Below are 13,236 nucleotides of genomic sequence, written 5' to 3'. Positions count from 1 at the left end.
GTGAACATGACCTTGAGTGAAACGCCGGTAAGCGAACTACGCGTTCGCTTCTTCCTGCGGCATACGTCAGAGTTAATGAGATATATTCATACGGAAAATCATGCAGATTTCGCTATCTGCAAACACATTTGACTTCTTAAAGAGCTAAAATCAAATCGATGTTCACATGATACAAAGCGCATGGTAAAATAACGACACAGAATGGCTTTTCCCTTCGAGCCGTCTTAGTGGAATGCATAAGGGACCTTAGCAGTGTGCTTGATAGGCTCGTTGGTGCATTGTAGATGAAGAATAGCTGTGTCTTCATGACGTCCCGTCTTAAGCGCTGTTTTATTGCAATAGCAATTATATGGACACTTTCGGCTGATTTTTGCCGTCGCCATCGCCGTCATGCCCCAGATATGTATATGCATATATATATATATATATATATATATATATATATATATATATATATATATATATATATATATATATATATAAAGAAAGGCACAAAGAAAAATAAAACAAGAAAAAAAATGCCGAAGCACCCGACCACGGATTCGAACCTTCGACCCTTTGCTCCCCAGCCCGCTGCAATAGGCAACTCCCATGCCCCATACATGCGCCGGTGATATAACGGCGAGCTATTTATATACAGCATTTACCGCTGGTGGTAACAAAACTTCAGAGGAGCTTGATAGTGTTTTCTATCATGCCATGCTCCTAATTTTCTTTTAATTTGAAAACTGCCTTTGAGACGCGCGCGACAATGTGGCCATTTTCTGCAACCACTCGTGATGTGGAAGAAGAAAAAAATAAAGAACACCGGGCACACTTTTCATCAGACGCCCCCGTGTGGCAAGAAACGCAGGGGGTCATTCCACGCGCCGCAGTTTAAAAGAAAACGAAATATCTAAGAGCACCTGATTCTCCATTTTGGACACTTGCCGACGCAACGCTTCTAATTTTCCTTCAATTTGAAAACTTCCCTTGAGCGCACACGACAAAGTGGCCCTTTTCTGTACCCACTCGTGATGTGTAAGAAGAAACAAAAAAAGAACACCTGGCACACCTTGCGTCAGACGCCCCCCTGTGGCAAGAAACGCAGGGGGTCACTCCACGCGCCTCAATTTAATGGAAGAATAAATATCTAAGAGCACACCATTCTCCGTTGTCGACACCTGCAGCGTGTTGCTCAAGCACAAAGACGTAACAACTGTGAGAGGCGCTGCAAGTGTCGAGCTTCTCGTTGTTCGTGTGACATTTCAATTTCTTGCTATTGCATTCATTGCTTCGCCCTTGCGGCAAAACTGTGACTTTTTTTATTCTTCATCACCACGAGGGACGCTTTCATTTTATAGACAAGAAGATTGTATTACATTTTCATTGTATAACTTCATTCAGGCTGCTGACATCGTTGCATTCTACTTGTACATATAGCACACAATTTCTGACAGGAGATCCCCCTTCAGCCAAGTGCTGTGAGACCTCCGTCTGTATACTTGTGTAAGCATGTATGTTTTATATTAAAATAGATTAACTAAAACTCAACTGAAACTTAAATTGAATATTTTTGAAGTTCTTCGAGAAACCCCGCATATCAAATGCGAAGCATTTCTTAGTGAAACAACGGCACTTTGCCTGCTTCTATCTATCTATCTATCTATCTATCTATCTATCTATCTATCTATCTATCTATCTATCTATCTATCTATCTATCTATCTATCTATCTATCTATCTATCTATCTAGCAGCCTACGTCTCTGTATTCTCGTGGTCGTCTCCTTAGCTTGGTACATGCCAATATTGCGATAGGAAGACGTGAGGGTATGTCTATGTACGGATGTATGTATGTATGTATGTATGTATGTATGTATGTATGTATGTATGTATGTATGTATGTATGTATTTTTTTCTGTATATATTATTCTACAATTCCTGGTGTTTCGTTGTCTATCGCGAACTCGTTCTTTCGGGCGGACCACACAGCACTAGCTTTGTCTTCCACGTATTTGCCTTCCACCCCACTTTAACGCTTCATTATTGAGGTTATCAAGAACTTATTTTTGCAGTTTTTCACCGCAATTACTGAAAAGCGCGATGTCGTCTGCGGTCCCTACGTGGGACTAGCCGGGTGGCGCGGGGTCTCCCCTGCGTCTTCTCTGGACCCCAATAAAGTGTGCGTCATCATCATCATCATCATCATCATCATCATCATGTCGTCTGCACCTTTGACAGTTTCTTTCTTTCTATCTATCTATCTATCTATCTATCTATCTATCTATCTATCTATCTATCTATCTATCTATCTATCTATCTATCTATCTAGCCGCCTACGTCTCCTTAGCTTGGTATAAGCCATAACTGCCATAGGAAGACGTGAGGGTATGACAAAGGCGATTAGCAGGTGGGGACATGAATAACGTCTTTCCTGTCACGTGCGTCATGAATTTTTTTCCACCAGTCACTTGCGGCACATGCCCGCATATCGCGGCCCATGGTGGGGGCGGAAGGGGGGTATGCGTCACAAGTGATTCTAAGCTTACACCAATCGAGACTTAAAAAATCTGAACGTGACAGCGTTAAACAGCCGGTGTCACAGATAATGCGATGCTGTGGCTGGCGGTGCTGTCGATGGGTGAAATATGCCGATGGAAACAGCTAATAAATATCGCTGCTCGAGCAGGAATCAAAGCCGGCCTTTCTGCATGGTAGTCCAGTATTCTGCCACAGGGCCCCGCTAGTGCTTCAAACTTCAAAGCCACGCCACTACTTCACCTCTTAGTAGGTTCTGAGGATGTATGCCCATAGCCACCGCTTTGCGCCAGTAAACATGCCGTTGATGTCTTGCGTCTGCCCTGCTTTTGTGTCTCTTCCTTGTATAATTGTCGCTTGAGATAGTGAAGATGCATAAGTTCAGTTACTACAAACTATCCGAAATTTCTGCGTGGAAGAAAGGGGAAGGACAATTATATTAGAAGACCCGCTCAAGATACCGTGCAATTGTCGGGGACGCTCTCAACTCCGGACCCGCTTCATGTCCTCCTCCCTCTCTCACGAAGCTTTGAGGCGCCTCCCGTAGAAGCCACTTCCTTCGCCATTTTCACAAGCAACTTACGAGAAGTATCTGCAAACCAAAGTCACAGTCAAGGTGACCCGTGCCCCCTTCTAGAAGCAATGGGTCTCCTCCTGAACGCAATCACGGCGACTCCTAGTACGTAGGTCGGTGAGTGGGTCACTGTGTTTTGTAATCACACCCCACCCTATCTCCTCGTACCACCTCATCCTCAGTCCCCGATTTTCTGGCAAGAATAACGTGCTTACGTCGGGGAATATAATATCAGAATTGCATCCGAAAAACCTTCGTTTTTCTAAAGCATGCAACAACAAGCGTTATTCGCCCAGCTTAGTTGCTTTCGATTACGTCGAGAACATGTTGAAAGGCATTAACCGTGTTGTAGCTGTGTCTGCAAATATTTCAACATATAGGGCATCTGACAGCATGTCAATACCCCAGGAGCGAATTCTACATATTTAGCTAGGGCTAGTAACAGTAAATGTGGCTGCGTCACTTTTTATTTCAGCGCTCCATCAGTCACTTGGGCAAACTGGATAGAACTTTTAGACGAATACAAGTAATGAACCTGTGCCAGCAGTACAGGTTCGCCGTTTGTGTGTCTTTGTCTCGCCCCGTTTTAAACAGCAGTACCGTTTAAACCGTTCGGCTAACTTTCTCAGCTTCAACCTGTATTTTCATCATTGCTACCAAAACGGAGCCAATGAAATTATTACACGTAAAACATGTTGGCCCGATAATTCTAGCTTGCCTTCATTATGGCTCCTCGGATATTTAAATGTTATATCTAAATAAAACAAATGAAATACAGTTTCAGCAACAGCTGTCCTCAACGATCCCCAATTAAAGGTTTATAGACACCTAAATCAAACGGTAGCTCAGCATCACACCACACCGAGAGTATTGCTGTTCTGGGCTTGCAAAGAATGCTCTTACGAATGTCAATCGATAACAGACCACTCGAAGTTAACTTATTGGAATTCTGAAGTCTAGAAACAATGCGGGTCAACTCTTCCTAACTTATCGCGGTAACCATTTGTGAAGATGTTAAGAGAGAGCTACAAAATGTGTAACGCTGAAGATGCGTAGGGCGGATATGATGACTGCGAGCACGTGTATTCGAACACAGTTCAGCGTCCGATGCAAAGAGATCAAAAACGGAAGGGCATTTCGCATCCAGGTGGACACTGATGGTCGGACTCCCCCGACGCTATTACCGACGATGACATGGTCTCGCTGAAGGGAAATGGAACTGCGCGTTTCGGCAGAAGTGGTTCCGCAAAGTGGAGGCGTACGGCCGTCAGCACGCTTATCACGAACGCTCCGCAGCCTGGCCTGTACTGGTTTGACTGATGCCAACCGCGAAGTGCTGGGCGCTGTTGTGGATATAATACCTCGGTATGCTTAGGTAGTATGTCAGCATGTATTGCCAACCTCTCGGCAACAGAACCCAAAGATGCACGGCGCTGGTGTCAATCAAACCGTTTCAGGTCACGCTGCGGAGCCTTCGTGTTAAGCGTGCTGACGGCTGTACGTGTGAAATGTAACAGACGTCGTATCGGTTTGCGAACGTCACAGCTTTGGTACGCGACGTGACGTTGCTATCAAGTGTTACTAACAGATGTCTTCACACGGGAGTTCTATATGGGCCCCAGGATGGTAATGGACTCGTTATTGCCAAGCTCGAGTACTCAGCGACCGAATCCCATGACTGCCCGCCACTGAAGAAGACACAGTAGGTGGGGTTACACGAAATGGTATCCTACACAAAGATTAGATGGCATCGGGGTACTTCCTCACAAGGACCTAAATGTACCAACCGCAGCACTGGTGCTGACAATAGATCAAAACGTCTACTAATATGCATAAGCTTCACATTATGTACCCAGATGGATATATCAACACGTGCCCATAGTGTCGAGATATTTCAACTCTCGCACACCTAAGCTACACCTGTTCAGAGTGACCGGCTACAATCTACTCCGCACATACGCACCCAATGCACAAGTGGCCATGGGAGGCGCGATTCGCTGAACGGACTCTGAGAAGCCAAGTGGCGACCCTAGTCCTGGCCCGGCGAGCCAGTGGGGCCTTCGAAGTGCCCCACCTGCAATGGATCACTTTTTTTAATCATCAATGTTCTGTCTCTCTCTTGGCGGAAGCTTTCACTGGCTTCATCGAAGATTTTGGTGCCTATGCTTTTATAAACTCGATAAGCATATTTAAATCGGAGAATTTCGGGAAAGCTTGACTGCCTCATGTCTACGTGATGCCCTGACTACGTCATCTCAGAGATGGGGAAAGAAGCAGACAGGACACACCGCTCTGTCCCGTCTGCTTCTTTCGACGTAGGTGTGGTTTTTATGCGCTACTGTGTCACTGTGAATATCATCATATCCCATAGCCCAGCCGCCAGTGATTTGGCAATGAAGTGAGTTCACATTCATGTTCAATAATAAGAAGTCTTATTTTTCCTGAAAACGATCATGTTTTTAAAGATTCGTTATCTACAAGATCTTAATTGCATCCTGCGTCATGTAACTGACGCCTACGTCATCGACAGTGAAACACCAAAATCCACCGACAATTACAAAACTTCTTAATGCTAGATTCGAGCCCAGCTGATAAGGTGTCTTGAAAGCGCCATCTATTAAAAGAAGAAAATTGAGAGAGAATGTACGCATGTGCACCTCAAGGTCACGAAAGAGGTTTTGGGCTCCGACAAGGGGGTGGATGCATATTCTAATTGCTGCACCAATACCTGGCTCTGAAAGATGAGGTCTCTGTCAGTGTCTCGCTACGGTGTCACAGCAGTGGGAGGAGTTAAGATGAAGAGAAACGGGTTGTTCTCGCTCATGACTCGCAGAACGTTGCTGTTTTTCTTCATATCGACAAGAATATCCCTAATAGTTCAGAGAGGTGTGCGTCTATGGGCTGATAATGCGGGCCTCACGAACTGCATAACGTCGTTGGAAAACGCGGTAGGCGAGAAGTAGACAGCGTCTACCACAAAGTTGTAATACAACTCAATGCTACGCAGTACCCTAATTTCATTATCATTGTCATCATCAGTTTCTATAAAAGAACTAAGCCCTCTCTCGAGCATCTACCAATAATCATGCGTTGTGCGAGCTTATTCCACCTTATCCTTGTGAACTAGCCCGCCAATTTCCCCATCTATCTGACGGCCTCTGTTCCGTTCTCCATCTCTTGGTATCATTTCCGTCGTTCTCACTCACCATCGGTTATCTACCCTAAGCTTTGCGTTACCCCTCTATGACCAGTCAATCATTTTAGTGTCAAAAAAGATATCAGCCACCATTATATGTCTTCTCATCCATTCTGCTCTTTTCCTGTTTTTTTTTTTTTTTTGCGCCCTGTTGTTTTCTTTGTGCGACTTCACATTACCTACAAATTATTTCGATGGATATTGCAGAAGAACCTGTAGTCGAGAAGAAAAGCAACATCTGGACATACGTAGCGTTAGCACAGGTTCAGCTGATTATTTTTAGCTTTCTAAATTATCTAGGATTATTAGCCTTCTTCTGTTCATTCTTCGTACGCTGAACCGCTAATTGCTAGGCAACTACTTTAGGATCCGATGAGATAAGCTTTTCGGCTCTTCTGCGCCGTTGAGCAGCATTTGCGCTCTCCTTCTTCATGGCGTTACCCACCTGCAAACGCCAGTCAGAGGCGCTATCATGTGGCTCCAGCGCAGTGTCAGACGGCGACTGCACAGCGAAGGCGTATAGCTGCGCGCGCCGGCGCCAGCGCGTCGGCCATGGCTACGACGTCACTCCTCTCGAATGCGCAGACCAGCAGTGGCGAGTCGCGCGCGGCGATGGCGGAGTCTGCGCGCGCGCCGGCGCCAGTGTGTCTGCCGCGGCTACGACGCCACTCTTCCCGAACGCGCAGACAAGCAGCGGTGAGCCGCGCGCGGCGGTGGCGGAGAGCGCGTGAGATGCTGGCTCCGATGAGCCAGCTATGTGACATCACTGATCCTCGCGCATGCGCAGCACGGCTCATGGGGATCCATGCGATATCGGCTCCGGCTAGGCAAGTGTACCTAACGCTACAAAAAGAAAACGAAGACCAAACCAGGAGCGGCGAAAAAATCTATACGTGCGAGGTCCTAACAACTAAGGTGTTCCGCGACTAACCACGGTGACGCGGATTTTAGCCCGGGTCATAGCTGTCATTTTACGATTAAGGCCAAGTCAAGAACCCCAATGTGCATAATTTTCTTTTCTACGAGAGAACATGTGAAGCCCGCAAGCGTCTCAGGCGTATTTCACAGACCCCGCCGCTGTTGACACACACTATTCCCACCTATAGCTTCGACTACCTGGTGGTTAGTAACATAAACAAAATCACAGTTTCGCTACAAGGTCGAACCAGTTAGTGCGATAGCAACAAATAGGAATGTTAAATAAAGTAAGGCTAGCACGTAACTTTCTTGGATCATATCTCACGCAACTCTGCAAAACGCTGGTGTAAGCTAATACGGTCGCTCCAGGTAGCGAAGCAGTCTTCGTGCTGTCTGTCTTCTCAACGCGAAGGGGCGAGAGCACAGCATGTACGATGGTATACGAGCCATCTGTTGGTGTCTGTCGAGATAGCGCGCGTGCCAGCTCTGCCGACCACGCACTCATGATCAAAATTCACAGCTGCTGCTCGGACAACGAAGCCCCTTCCCTCCCACCACCGGCGACCCTTCATGCTCCTTCGACCGACGAAAGATGAGCGGGTCGTTTCATCTCTGCTTGATGGGCCATAGACGGCAGGCCCCGCACCTGGGGCAATGTTATCGCGTGCGCCCCTTGTGCGAAAGAGATGGCCGGCTCGTTTCATCTCTGCTTCAGCCGCATTTATCCAAACCGCTCGCGCGCTTTTACTCGCGCGTGGAAGATACGATGAATAGGGGAGAGCTACCGATTTTACCTTTATATGGGGCATGACGGCGACGGCCAACAACCGTCAAGAGCGCCCATATAATTGCTATCAAAATAAAAATGTACGGTTGCCTTCAAACAGATAACGGATATATCAATGTAAAATAGAAAGGTGGCCCCTTATCTAAAAATCGCTGTGAATAAATATAGAAGCGCGATACAGGTGGCAGGCACCCCAAATAGCCATGACAATTTCCCGTGAAATATTGTCAACATGCAAGTTTAGGTAAGACAATGAAAATTCAGTACCTGTGAAAAATAGCCTAAAACAAATCGTTGGGCGCTCATGAGACAAATGTAGCATTCAGGGTAACAATGTTTCTCGATTACCCTACCATCGTTCAAGTGGCGTCTAATTATTTCCATTATTCTAATGCAAACTTTATTTCTCTGGTTTACTAAGTCGTGAGCAGAATTTTCGTTACGCTATTTACAGGCACACCCAGATTATTAGACATTTCTCCTCGACATCTTCTTGACATTACAGTAACCTCAAGTAGAATGCAAATATATAAGATATAGTAGGAATGACCCACGCAGTTAAAAGCAAGGACAATGCAGAGAGCTTGTTTTGGCAACAAGTTAAAAAGACATTTTGCCGCAAACACACAAAAAAACGGAGACCTAGGTATTGTATGGCATGCAAAAGAATGCAGCTAAGAAAGAACTTTTGCTCACAGTCGAATAATCATTTTATTAGTCTTTAAATAAATATAACAGGAAGAAAGACCCGGTACACCAATATATCTTCTGTTAGGTAAATGCTTGTTTTATTAGATATAGCTTTCGTGCCAGTTCCGCTATATTTATCACAATTTTTTCCATATAAGGCGACCTGCATTCATCTAAGTGAAGCCCACATCCACGGGATCCTTCAAATTGCTGATACGTGAAAGGCACGAGACGCAAAGCAACACCATTGTGGCATTCTTCCGAATTCGTACAGAAGCACTACTCAAGAGAAACTTCGATAAGGGCAATAGAGCGGCATCAGAATTCGAGTTAAAGACGTCGCACGCATTGGTGTACACAGCACAGGACAGTGGCTGAGATCGAATGACATGCCCCTGACCAAAGTAAAAAACAGTATAGAAAAGAAAAAGCGTGCAGTGTGGAGACGTCCACCGGCTTGGTTTTGCCCTGACGACGCTAGCGCCACCACGTATCTGCTCCACTAGTAGGGACGCGCAGAACTCATCACCTGCCCTCGCTGGAATGGTCTGGCGGAAAGATAAAAAATCTGGCTGCTTCTAAATTTATTCAGGTAGTTTAGTTGCAGCAGTATAAGTTTGAAAAGCGGAGTTCAAGCATTGTTTATTGTTCCGCATGTTGATGATTCGATCGATGTATCCTGTATCTTAAGAGGCACCAAAAAATAATTCTTTCGTCGGAACTACAGACACATGTCTTCCAAGATGTATCACGACGCAGGTACAAGATGCCCATAGACTATCGAAGCGAGTATCTAAGATAAATTTTTCTTCGACGCTGCCTAGCATTGGTGCTTAGACTGACGGCAACTTCTGTCATGCGTGGTGTCCTCCCAAGCAGCACATCCGTCTGTATTGAAACAAAGGAGCAGCTGCCCCACCGCTAATTTTCTTTAAAAAACATCACAGAAAATGAACAAAAAGAGCAGCTTTATTACCTCATATTTCATCCGTGCTACTCCTTTGCTGTATTCACGGGCGCAACGTTGTTAATCGCGACCAGGCGTCCTCATTCTTTGAGACATTTTTGCAAGCACTGTGCCGAACGAGCAGTTTTTTGGCATTTTCTAAAATGGGATTGAACAGACATTTCCATAAAAGTTAATGTACTTTTGTATACATATTTTGCAGCAGCAAGTCATGCTTTATAGATAGCGAAAGTAGTTCTTGATGCTAACTGCATTGTTATAAATACTTTGCCAGAATACCGGTGAGATGCAGCGATGCACACATTTTTTTACTTTTGCGTATGTGCAGATTTCACCAGCTTTTAAATATTATCTATTTATCGCATATAAAATTAAACGGACCCATGTACAAGGATTCAGCCATCGACGATTTTCCTCGCCACTGTTCTTATCCAATGATTGCTCATTTAAAAGCTACAGTTCGATGAAGTATACGGACGTAAGTTTTTACATTCCTTATTTAAAAGCTAGTTTGATTAAATACGAACGTAAGTTTTTACATTGCTTATTTAAAAGCTATAGTTTGATTAAATACGGACGTAAGTTTTTACATCACATCTTTAGCAGTTAACCATTCACTGTTAGTATACCGTTGCAGTATCCTTACATAATTGAACACCAACTTACAAGGTATTGCAATAGTATTCATCGCACAGCATGCCGAAGAATAAGTCCTATTAAAAGCTACGTGTTTTGGTCGCCAATGGGTGGATGGAAGAACTTTGTTGTTTGTCCGGCAGATTAAGGGCCCGGGCTCAGGTCTCCCAGGTCGGGACGTCAAGGCCTTGCCTCTCCGCCGCTTCACGGGCCTGCTGGACTGCCCAGAGTTGGTCGGCGAGCTTGGAGCTGCGCAGAGCGGCTTCCCACCTCACCGAGACAGCATCGCGTAAAAAACTTATACCTGCACAAATAATACATATCAAGAAAATACAGTGGTCAACATTTGTAGATTTCGGGATATATAACGATGTGAAGTCTCGAAGAACTCATGAAAAGCACCTATTTCTATCGAACTTACAGGGACCCGTTTGCCTTCGCCTGCTAGGACTCGATGGCGAAAGCCAAACCCTGTGGCTGTTTGAAAGTAGCTGCGCGTTCATGAGGTGAACGCGCAGCTCCATTGCCTCGATCTACGAGGCGCATTGGTCGTCATGTGACTTTTCGTACGATTTGCGTCGACGCCGCTTTTCCTTCATGGGTCAGTTTCGCAGAGACGTATAAATCTGGAATTATTATTGCCTTGATTTCGCTTTAAACAAAGAGGTGAAGAAAAAATTAAGAACGCGGTCTGAAGCTCTCGACTGGTATTTCAGATAATTTACCGATATCTTACTAGCGCTGCCTGGCAGTAAATGTAACGCAATGACAAATAAACATTGCAAACGTGCAACACATGATCCCGCGACAGCTGATGCATCCCGCCGCCTACGTCTGGGTTCTCTCGTGATCGCCTCCTTAACATGGTGTAGACCAAAATTGGCATGGCAGGGTAGGAGGGTCTGACAAATATGACTGTCTGGTCAAGACATGAATAACGTGACAATCCTAACGCGTACGCCATCAAACCCATTCCGCCAGACACGTGTGCAACATACCCGTATACCACGGGCCGGGGTATGCCGGGTATGCGCCACAGGTGATATCTACCCAGGAACGGCGAGAGCAGACATTGGTCACTTAAATACGATGGCGTTAAGAGAAACCGACGTGGGCAGCATTGACCCGACGAATGCAACCAACGAAAATCAGGGCCCTTCAGGAATCGAACCTAGGCATTCTGCATGGCAGCCAGGTATTCCACCATAGAGCCACGCCAGGTCTTGAAGCTGCTTTGGAAGACACTGTGCAGGCGTATTATCGATGCAACATCAATTGTGGTTGCAGTGCTAGTTATCTAATTCTATAACAAAGCAACAATTGCTACATATGTGCTCCTCTGATACAGGCGTCATGTCGGGTTAACGTCAATTGCGGTTCCAGTGTTGGCTCCACTTTTATAGCAGTCTAATAAACGATACATTTATATCCCTATGATACAGCAAGCTATATTCAGGCGTTGCCCGATCCCGGAGGAATGCGCTAACGAAAGCTACGTATGCTATTCACATCATCGCACCGTAAAGTGCACTTCGTTTAAACAATACTGACGTCTGTGCTATATCGTGAGTGCTGACGTTACGTCAAACTGTAAGTTACTCATTAAAAACGCTAGTGTAGTCGACGTGCCTGGTAAGCCCACGATGTGCACGCAACTACTACACTTACAAAAAACACGTCGATACGCCTCATAGAGCTTGACTCAAAGCCAAGAAATGCAGCATAGACAACTACTGACTGCTTCGCGTGAACCCGACTCCCGCAAGGCGTGGGATCTGCCGAATTTTCCACCTCAGTTTGTGATCGCAGCATATTGCGCGCCTTGCGAATCGCAGTGCTTCGTATTCCGCGCTTTTTGTTCACATGTACCTTGTACCTAACATGTACCTAACTCGACTTTACATTGCACAGTTCCGTTAACTGCGGCCACCTCTTAGACTTAGACTTCACTCTGAATTCATATCATCTAAGCTTACGATTGCCATCCTATCACAGGAGCTTGCGATGGCCTGAGACGCGCAAAATGTTCTACAATATGCAAATTGTCAAGGGCGCCCCTTCCATCAGGAGTATTTCGACGTATAATATGTGGAACACTCGTGGCATCATATGTAAAAAATGTTTAATCACGATTATACCCTAACGGTACGTTTCTTATGCAATTATCTTTCAAAAATTAACGCAGAGCTGCCTCGATAGAGAGAATTGTGTGACTTCTCAGTTTGTATTTCTTGCTTAATGACAATTTAGTTAATGCCATGTACCTGTCACATTTTTTGCTCAGGCAACAGGAAATACAAATAAACAAATATTATCAAAATACTAGCAAAACACTGCCCGATTAAGAATTAGCAACAACGAATGATCGCATTTGGCCCATCGTAATGTATGCCTTGTATACAAGGAACACAAATAAAGAACACAAGACCGAGAAGTGCAAAGACAGATGCACTGTCTTCTGCACTCCTCTGCTCTGTGTTTATATCCTGCTTCGCTGCCTTTTCAATGAATACGATGTTGTCAAGTGATTGTGACGCTACCGTGCGCAGTGCTCAAGCGGGTAAAGGTTGCACTTTTTACTGCGTGAATTCGTGCGCTTTACAAGAGGTAGCACTCACAGTGCAATGACAGTGGTCAGTAGACTCGCCGGTCGTCGACATGTGATCGTGGGGAAACACGTCGGCCTTTATACAAGCGTGATCGTGCAGTCCATGTCAAAAGTTTAGAGACCACTATGTCTGTAAAACTCAACTTCTCACAATTTCTCACTGTATTCGGTCCAATCTCACAGTACGTGTTCATGGCGTGTTTTGGAACAGGCTAGAAATCAAGCACCCGGAATATTAAGCTTTTTCTTGGCTCTCTTGGCGTCTAAACTTCTGACGCTGTCTGTACGTTCCCGTGGCTGCGGCGGCCACATTTTCGATGGAGGCGAAAATGCTAGAGGTCCG

The sequence above is a fragment of the Rhipicephalus sanguineus genome, chromosome 8, assembly GCF_013339695.2.
Source record: "Rhipicephalus sanguineus isolate Rsan-2018 chromosome 8, BIME_Rsan_1.4, whole genome shotgun sequence".
Classification (NCBI taxonomy): Eukaryota; Metazoa; Arthropoda; class Arachnida; order Ixodida; family Ixodidae; genus Rhipicephalus; species Rhipicephalus sanguineus.
Note: the sequence above shows the minus strand (reverse complement) of the source record.